At 36.8% G+C, this 9,280-nt stretch overlaps 1 long non-coding RNA gene across 1 annotated transcript in view; it reads right to left on the bottom strand.

The window, feature by feature from the left end:
- Nucleotides 1–556: 556 nt before the first annotated feature.
- LOC140598474 (uncharacterized) overlaps nt 557–9,280 on the bottom strand; it is a 59,863-nt gene continuing 51,139 nt past the window's right edge. Inside the window, exons 4-5 of the long non-coding RNA XR_012000899.1 lie at nt 1,932–1,987; nt 557–1,186 (exon numbers count right to left, since the gene is read on the bottom strand). This is a non-coding gene — a long non-coding RNA (uncharacterized lncRNA). The remainder of the gene's footprint in view (nt 1,187–1,931; nt 1,988–9,280) is intronic.

Here is a 9,280-nt window from a genome sequence, read left to right as displayed (position 1 = left end):
TTAAGGGAACAGTCAGACCCACTTCTATCCCATACCAATGTATGTGGATTTTAAACCGTGCATTTGACTCTGTTGCTTTGCTCCTAAATGATTGTTTCTATGACATGCTAAAAGCCTGTGGTGAAGGAATACAGTTGTTTTCCTTCAGTATTTCATGACTGTCTTGTCTTTTTTTTTTTTTCCTTTTTTTTAATAAAATATTTATTTATTTGAGAGAAAGAGAGAGAACTGGTGTGCAAGAGAGGCAGGAGACAGAGAGAATCTGGAGCAGACTCCCCATTGAGCCTGACTAGGGGCTCGATCTCACACCCCTGAGATCATGACCGGAGCCAAAATCAAAGAGTCCAACAATCAACCAACCAAGGGACCCAGCTGCCCCTTTCTTACGTGTCCTTTACACCCTCCATACTGTTGGACCCTGGCTCACGGGTGCCAACGTGTCCCGGTGGACGCCCCAGAGACTCAGACCCCAGACAGGCAGATGCAATTAGCAAGAGGGTTTATTGAACGTTTGCGCAAACGGGCTCTCCGCCTCCGAGGAGGAAAAGAGCCCCAATTAGCAATTACAGGTATCTTTTAAAGGTAAAAGAAAAAACTCGCTTAAAGACAAAAGAACCGCGGGAGTCCCATAGCATCCAGGTTGATTTCTCAGAAGGTCAACATGAACCTATTCAGGGACATTCCAATCAGGGTGTGGGGGGAAATGGTTTTCTTATCACAAACAGAATGCTTTTTGTTGCTAAAACTTCAGGAAGGCACCTGGATGGGCTGCCTCTGGATTAGGGCTGGCCCTACTTACAGGGGGGGTTTCTTCAATACCATCACACATAGCACCTAAATTATTGCTTCATACACAGTAGGTATCAGAAAGGGCTCATTAATTAGCAGGTAAACAACCCAGTACATGGCTCATACCGCTTAACAAACGTGGATACTGAGAAAAGTGCCAATAACTGTATCATTTTTCATGTTCTAAATTACCATTCCTAAACAATGGCACCAGATAGTCCTATTCTTATGGTTCTTGGGCAGTACAAATTAGTTCAGGTTTCCAATGATTTCATTTTCAGACTAGACACAACAGATTACAGTATTACAATTTCTCCAGCAATTCTTTCCTCATGACAATTTTTCATATCTCTGTAAATCTATGCATCTTCCATGTATATCCTCCCAAGCAGGGTTGCTAAAAAAAATGAAATAGAAAGAAGAGGTAAATCTTTTGAATAATTACAGAATAAAATGGAGTATTATTTTTATCCTTGACTGGTCCAAATTAGTTGTATACATTGATTTATAGCATTGATAACCAATACAAACTCTATTTAATTTCTGCCCAGGGAACAAATACTGGGAAATAGTCTAATCCCTGCACTACTGCAACTGATGTCAAAATTTTAGAACAAAAAGTTTTCTACCTAAAACTTGTGAATGATTATAAAATTATTCGAAGGGAAATCAAAATCCCTACCCAGAGAGTCCAGTGATTTTCCAATATGCCACTATCAAAATGAAAAGAAGTAAATGTTATTTTGGCATTTGTTTTCATGAAGTTTTATAATGCTACTCTCTCCACTTAGAGCATTAAATGGTTTCAGACTTTACCTAGGAGACTATGGAAGCCACAGACTCTTCTGCATTTTTTAAGCAATTTAATTTCCTCCTGTCCTGATTCTATTACAGTAACATAAATTATAGCCAAAATTTAATAAAGTGGACAGTTAAGTGGATTTAATCTATTCTCTTCAGAATAAATAAGATTAACCAGATAAGATGCAGATTTGAAAAATATTTTAACTGATAAGGTAAATCAGAAATCAAAAACATCCCTGAAACTATGCAGTCAGGTAATTAAGGAAAATAATTTTAAGATTAAAATAAAGGGTAACAAGCAATATAGTACTGATTTCTTTCTTTGTAAAATAATTAACCTTTGGAAAGGCTTTCTGTCAATGCAGTCTTTGTCAGTTAAGAGTCAGACACATTCCTGAAAAGCAAATAACAGAAAGCAAATCTTGGTTATATTCAGTTTCTAGGAAAGTACAACTTCCCAACTTTTTCCTCCTATTTTTGAAATCTGCAATTTCTCTTTTTCGGTTATTATTTCTTTTCTACAGATTCATGACACATTAAAATCATCAAATAAACTTGGAACACCCTAGAGAATTTACAGCTGTGTTAACATATAGACAGTAAGAGTTTCCATTATATAACTGTGTGAGAGTAGATTTTAAGTATAGAGAATTAAAAAACAAAAAAACTTTATGGATCTTGAGAAACTTTTTCAACCCTTCCTCAACCTAGTCTAACAGAGACTGAAGCTGATTTGTCTCTGGTTGTTAAATCAATAGATTCATATATTTTTTGGAAAAGAGTAAATATCTAGCAGATAGTTGATGAATAAAATAGTTGAAAGAATAGAGTATAATTTACAATAAAAATTCAACCCTCTGAAACAAACCTGGCATGAATAAATTATTCCAAACACCCAACTTTTTTTCCAATTTAAGATAAAATTCCTTTTCATTAATGGATATGCTAATTATTTTGCTTACCCTGGTTAAGATTAAATTGAAATTCAAACTAAAATAATCACCATTTTTCAGGAAAAACACTGAGCCAATTTTGAACATTATTATCAATGAGTAAGCCAATACTATTACCCATAATAGTGTATCTCTTTTATGGAAAGAAAAGTGATGAGTCTACACTGCTAAATAAAAAAACATGGTTTAGAATCCCAAATACACTACTTCATGCATTCAAGGAGAATAAGAGAAAATTGGGGACTGTGGGAATCATATTTTCAATAGGAGGGACTTTTAGATTCAGTGATTATATATAGTTTATCAAAATCAAGACAGCACTCAAAGTTCTTGATAACCAATGAAGCTGCCTTCCAAGAGGTCACAAGCTGGGGGGACAGGGACATTTAAAACTTTGGGAAATTCACTGAGTAATCATTCTATAACTGGTTAGCCCTTATACTGAGTAAACTTCAGTATCAGGAAACAATAGTAAAAATATAGCTGAATGATTCAATTTCAAATGAGTTGCCAAATGCTTCATGGGAAAAGAAACTAGGAAAAGATTTCTCTAGTGTTAAACATTTAAAGTTCCATGTAGAGTATATATTCAACCTGAATAAAAAATAATGAAAACAGTTATAAAATGCAAGTCATTGAGCAAGTCATTTTAGGTCTAGAGACATTTAGCAAATGAATATGCATATTAATTTATCTAAAATCAAATTGAGTATGTACACTTATTCTCTCATTGGTTGGTCATATGCAAACTAAAATAATCTCATTTCTCCATGATGAAATTCTCTTTTTTCTAATTTCATAGTTATCTCATATGGACTGCAAGGGGGAACAGAACTCATGACTCCAAAATATGCCACTTTGGTATGTGGATTATGTTGAGCTGAAGAGATAATCCAGGCCTCACAGACTCAGGAAGATTTTTTTTTTTTTAACCTCTCCCTTAATTGCCTAAAAGAATTTAAACAGGGAGCCTGTATCAGGAAGACAGCAGTTACAAGAGATAACTTATTTTTTTTTAAGAGTTATCTATTTATTCATGAGAGAGAGAGAGAGAGAGAGGCAGAACATAGGCAGAGAGAGAAGCAGGCTCCATGCAGGGAGCCCAATGTGGGACTCGATCCCAGGACCCCAGGATCAGCTGCGGGCTGAAAGCTGAAGGCAGGCGCTAAACCATCAGTCACCCAGGGATCCTACAAGAGATAACTTTTTACATCAGAAAGTCTTCTCTACACACATGGCAGACATTGCTTTTCCAAACTTTGCTCTTCCCATACCCCGTGAATTGTCCTCCTCCCCTCTGATGTCTCAGGCCCCTACTCCCTTCTCCTTAGCTCAGGATGACATACACACGTCACCCATCTCAGTGTCAGGGGGCCTTATATCTTTGGGGTTCCCATATGTACAAAATCAGTTTTTTCTCATGTTAGTCTGTCTTATGTTAATTTAATTATTAGACCATCCAAACAAATTAGGAGAAGAGAGAAAAAGTGTTCCTCTTCTAAACTGAAATAAACTTGATAAACAGGAAAGCTCCTGTACCATCTATATGTTTTCCAAACAATTATATATAATTTAAAGGGTTTTTTTTAAGATTTTATTTATTTATTCATGAGAGACACACAGAGAGAGGCAGAGACATAGGCAGAGGGCAAAGCAGGCTCCCTGAGGGGAGTCTGATGCAGTATTCAATCCCAGGACCCTGGGATCACACCCTGAGCCAAAGGCAGACCCTCAACCACTGAGCCACCCAGGTACCCCATACAATTTAAAGTTTTAATTACCATTTGAATTTCCTAAAATATGGAATTTATAATGAACCATATTCCAGAAATATAAAAAAAAAAGTAATTATCTACTTTGGATTTAGTGCCTCCAAAGAATGCAATTTTTGAAATATAAATTTTCCTTTATTATAACATCTCTCAATTAAATGGGAAGTATCCCTGTTTTCATTTTTAATTTACAAAAAAAGAAAAGTACCAGGCCTAAAATATATTCCTCCAAGTAGGTATCATTATCCACTCAAGACTCCTGCCATTAAATAGTATTAACTTATTTTACATCAGGTTCTGTTAGCCTGGTCAAAACAGACTTGTGAAACCCAGTAAGCAGATGTACAGACCTGAGGTCCAGGATAATTGTTCCTGTAGCTTGCCCCACCTTTGCTGTTATATAAAGATTAGAACATAGAATCTCCCTGAAGACTTCAAATTTTGAAACCCTCCTTTCTATATTGTTTTAAATACAAACACACTTAAAAATGCTCTGAAACACCCCCACTTTCTTCCCCACTCCACACACACCAACCCCATATCACAGAAGGAGATGGCAGTCTTGGCAGATTAAAGCAACAGGATGTCTTTGACACTGAAGGGAGTTCTTTTTCCACCTGCTTTTAGTCAATATCTCCCTAGAGTTTCAAAAAAGAGAGATAGATAATAAATATTATATATATACATGCATATTTACACATATTTATGTATATCTATGTATGGTGGATATACATACGCATACGTATATCTTGCAGAATTGCAAAACACAGTCTTATTTGCAAGTGGCCCATGAAAATGGTCTTATCAGTCAGATAAGACAGACATTTCAGCAGGAGGACAATGTGGACTTGGGATCTGTTCCAATTTTTCCCTCACAGTAGGCAAACAGAGAGTTAAAGAGTATACAATTTGCTTTACCATTATAGTGAGGTTGGAAAGCAGTGGATGCTGAAACCCATATATTTTTCTTTTTGATGGACATTCGATGGTCCTGCTTCTTCCTGAGGCGCACTAGGCTGACACACAGTGTTTTATGCACACGATTCCATAGCAATTCTGCCTAGGGTATGAATCTGTTAGGTAACAATGACTCTCAGATTCACAACAAAAGCATGGGCTTCAAAGACTCCTCAGCAGTCGTTTCCTCCAGAAGAAAATCATTTGCAATTTTTTTTTTTTGTATACAGATACTTTAATAACATGCCGCTGAAGTTTTGAAAGAATTTCAATTTATGCAAAATGAAGAAAGGGAGGAGAAAAAAAATAATACTGATAATGATACTAATATAGATCCACACTCTAAAGGCGTGTGGTGGCATATTTATTGCAATGTAGACATCTTATCAGTTATCCCTCTAAAGGGGTTTAAAAATGGGCTTGGGAGGTTTGAAATCAACTCTGTTAACAGTTAATCAGCCACACTTTAGAATATACTGGCATATTTTTCTAGAGGAAAAAGAAGAAATTTAAAGTGGAGATTTTCCTTAATGATAGTTTTACTGACCCTGTGGAAAGAGATTTATTTTTAGAGAAAGGTAGTGTCTGACCTTTCATGTTTCAAGATACCCTGGCAAAGTGTGGGCCTTCCTGTTATCTTTTGCTTCTGCATGTCCCCTACAGGCAAGTCCCTCCTATCGAGAGCCAGATTAAGGGGAATTCTGGAAAGAAGAGAGAGGCAGGAATAAACTGGAACTAAAGCTCTTAATATCCATGAAGTGATTAAAATGCAGCCATGCCCAACCAGACCACACTGCTGTTATCAAAGACGCTGACAACTTCTTTGAATTCAACTCAATGGTGTAGGGGGGAAACAGAGAAACTTTTAAGTTTGGGTGTTTCCGGGAAATACACTCATTTCTCAACACACACTGGCAGCGTTCACACTACCAAGAGCTAACAGGAATCCCACACTTCACTCGTCCTCTGCCAAATCAAGCCCAGGAAAGCAGCACATCACCCAGGTGTATAGGATGACGGGTTAGTTTATCGATTTGTGATGATTCAAAACTTGGCAAATCAAAAAACACACTGTACCACAGAGTACACACATTTTGAAGGACTGCTCTTACTGATCAAATACACTGTTTCACAAACTAGATTGTTTCCTTAATCTTGTTTTCAAAGAAACTAGTGGAGGAAATCCTCTTCCATTTTACCTTCCGCCATTACACTTGAAGAAATGTGTGTGTGCATGTTTGAGTTTTTTCGCAGGTCGAGGGGAGGTCAGGAAAGGAATATCCATGCAAAGTAAACATAACACCTCACTGTCATGTCTACTTTAAAAGAAAAAAAAAAAAGGAAATGAAAAAACAGATGAGTCAGGAGGGAAGGGGAATGAGAAGATAGAGGAGGATTGGCCTCTACCCTCTCTTTGGTTTTCTCTTTGCTAATTACGAAAGGAACAACCAACATCACCAGGCTCAACACAGAACTAGTCACTGCAACTAAATATATGAATACTTATATTTTAAAAGATTTCCATTTGAACTCCACCTCTGTGTTAGCTGAGATTCCTTTCACATGTTCCTGTGCAGACCTACCTCACTAAGCCAGCAATAATCTTAGCAGCTTATTCAGCTGTTAAAGCATCAGTGAAATGCTTGACAGGGCATCCTGAGGCCATAGAGAAGCAGGGATGGGTGGCCTCACAAAGCATGATGTGTGATGCCCTTGGATCTAGCACAGTGAGAGCTAGACTGCAGTGTGCTGTCTCCAGCACAAAATCCAAAAGGTATAAGCACATGCCACTTAGGATCATGATTTGGTATTAATGAAAACATTTAAAGGCTGTTCATGAGAAAGGTTATTTGCTATGTCAAATAGCATGAATTTTGTGTCACGAATAGTCTTTGGCACAATGCTTGTTGGCAGTCTGTCATATATGAAACTAGAGAATAGAGAAACGGTTGGGGGCTCTCAGATTATAGTCATCATCACCAGAGCACTCAGAGGGGGGTCCTTTGGACCCTCACATTTCCAGCACCCATGATTTCTAAGTGTCGGTGTAATGCCTCAAAATCCAATCTTAAGAGGTACATGGGTGGCTCAGCAGTTGCGCGTCTCCTTTGGCTCAGTTCAGAATCCTGATGTCCTGGGATCCAATCCCACATTGGGCTCCCCGCGGGGAGCCTGCTTCTCCCTCCGCCTATGTTTCTGCCTCTCCCTGTGTGTATCTCATAAATAAATTCTTTTTTAAAAATCCATTCTTTGAATATTCTTGCTTATGTGAAAACTATTTAAATAGTGGACAAGTTTTTCAAAGGACTGAACTAAAATGTTCTATTTTTCATTATCATTATCAGGCATGAAATGAAATGACTCTTTTAATGTTTACATTATTTACATTTATCTGTTTTACAGCAAATACATATAATTCCCATAGGTCAAGAGTTCATACTCAGATACACAAAGGAGGATTGGTGAAGAATGCTTGTTCTGTACAATTCTAGAACTGAATTAAGAAAGATAACAGGCTGATGAACCCTCACTGTAATTTATGTATAGCAACTGAATCTTCAGTGTCTTTGAGATATACCATATTTCATAATTATAAAGTATTCTTACAAATAAAAATATATCTGTATAATTCACATTCTGTCTTCTTTTATCTCTAGTTTTCAAAAAAGAACCCCAGAAGATAAACTAAAAACATTCTTTCCTACTCAAAGCCATTTCAACTATTGGCAAAATGTAACGTATAAAGGTCAACAAAATGTTTTTATCTTTTCTAATAATCAGGAGAGTCACATATGGGATAAATTTTCCTATGTGTTCATTATTTATATTATCCCCATTTCAAAACATACCAGTCCTTTGCTTCCTTTCTGGTTTCTACTGTACTATTTCCAATCTGTTGAAGGCTGAGAAATCAGAAAAACCACCTTATTTGTAAACATGGGCAAAGAGTCCCTAAGTGAAATTCTAAGGGTTTAGTTAGAAGCACAGCCACTAAGCCCACAGATTTATCTGGGAAATATGTCGTAAGCAACGGCTACAACTCAAGAGGCCTTTGCCTGCATTTATTGAAGCTTCTGATGGTTAAAACTGTCAGGTAAGTACTCCACAATGAGTAAGTAGTTGTGTGTGTTTCTGCTTTAACCTGTATATTTCTTCATTTTAAATGAGCATTTGGCATAAGTGCTTCTTAAGCTATGTAGCATTCCTAAAGAAAAAGAAAAGGTCAGTGCTAACCCAACATGATTAAAAAGAAATATTCCATAATGAGAGGTTATATTGCTACTTTACAAAGCATTAGAAAGCTGCATTTGGGATATTAAAACAGTTCAGGCATCACCCCGCTGAAAAAGTATGGAAAAATACAGAGAAGAGCTTCTAAAAATAAGGTAGGGCCTTGGCAATGTGAACTCTGAAGAGAGATTAAGTGAACAGATAATGTTTAGCTCCTCAAAACTCACTTATGTAGGTGGAGAAGAACAACTTAATAGAAAATAAATAATCCATCTGAAGGGGAAACACATAAGAGGGAAAACAACTGGAGACGCTACCAGCCAGTGACAAAACCAAAAATAATAAACTCAACATCTTTAACAAAAAAAAATGTCGGATGAAACAATATTTCTTAGGAAATAAGTGCAAAAAAGTAATGCTACAATGCATCTAATAAGGTCATTCTTTCTTCCCTCTCCATCAGTAATCTTGGAAAGTGTTTATCTTGCCCTCCGTCAAGATCAGTTAAATACCAATTTATTGGTTCAGAAGATGGTCCTACGAACCAAGATATCTGGTGTATCTTCAATTCAGAATAGTTAAAAATTGCTTACTCTTCTAAATTAAAATAACCTGCATGTATTCTTTGAAATTTTCCCCGTTTTGAAAGCAAAAGTGGCAGATTAAATAGAGGAAGAAATAAAAGATGCATAGACCAGTGAGCTTGATCACTGAGAGTGTATTTATCAAATGCTCATCATGCATCCTGTCTGAAGACAGAATCCATTAAACATT

This window comes from Vulpes vulpes, chromosome 4, assembly GCF_048418805.1.
Source record: "Vulpes vulpes isolate BD-2025 chromosome 4, VulVul3, whole genome shotgun sequence".
Lineage (NCBI taxonomy): Eukaryota > Metazoa > Chordata > Mammalia > Carnivora > Canidae > Vulpes > Vulpes vulpes.
This window is presented reverse-complemented; position numbering and strand designations above follow the sequence as displayed.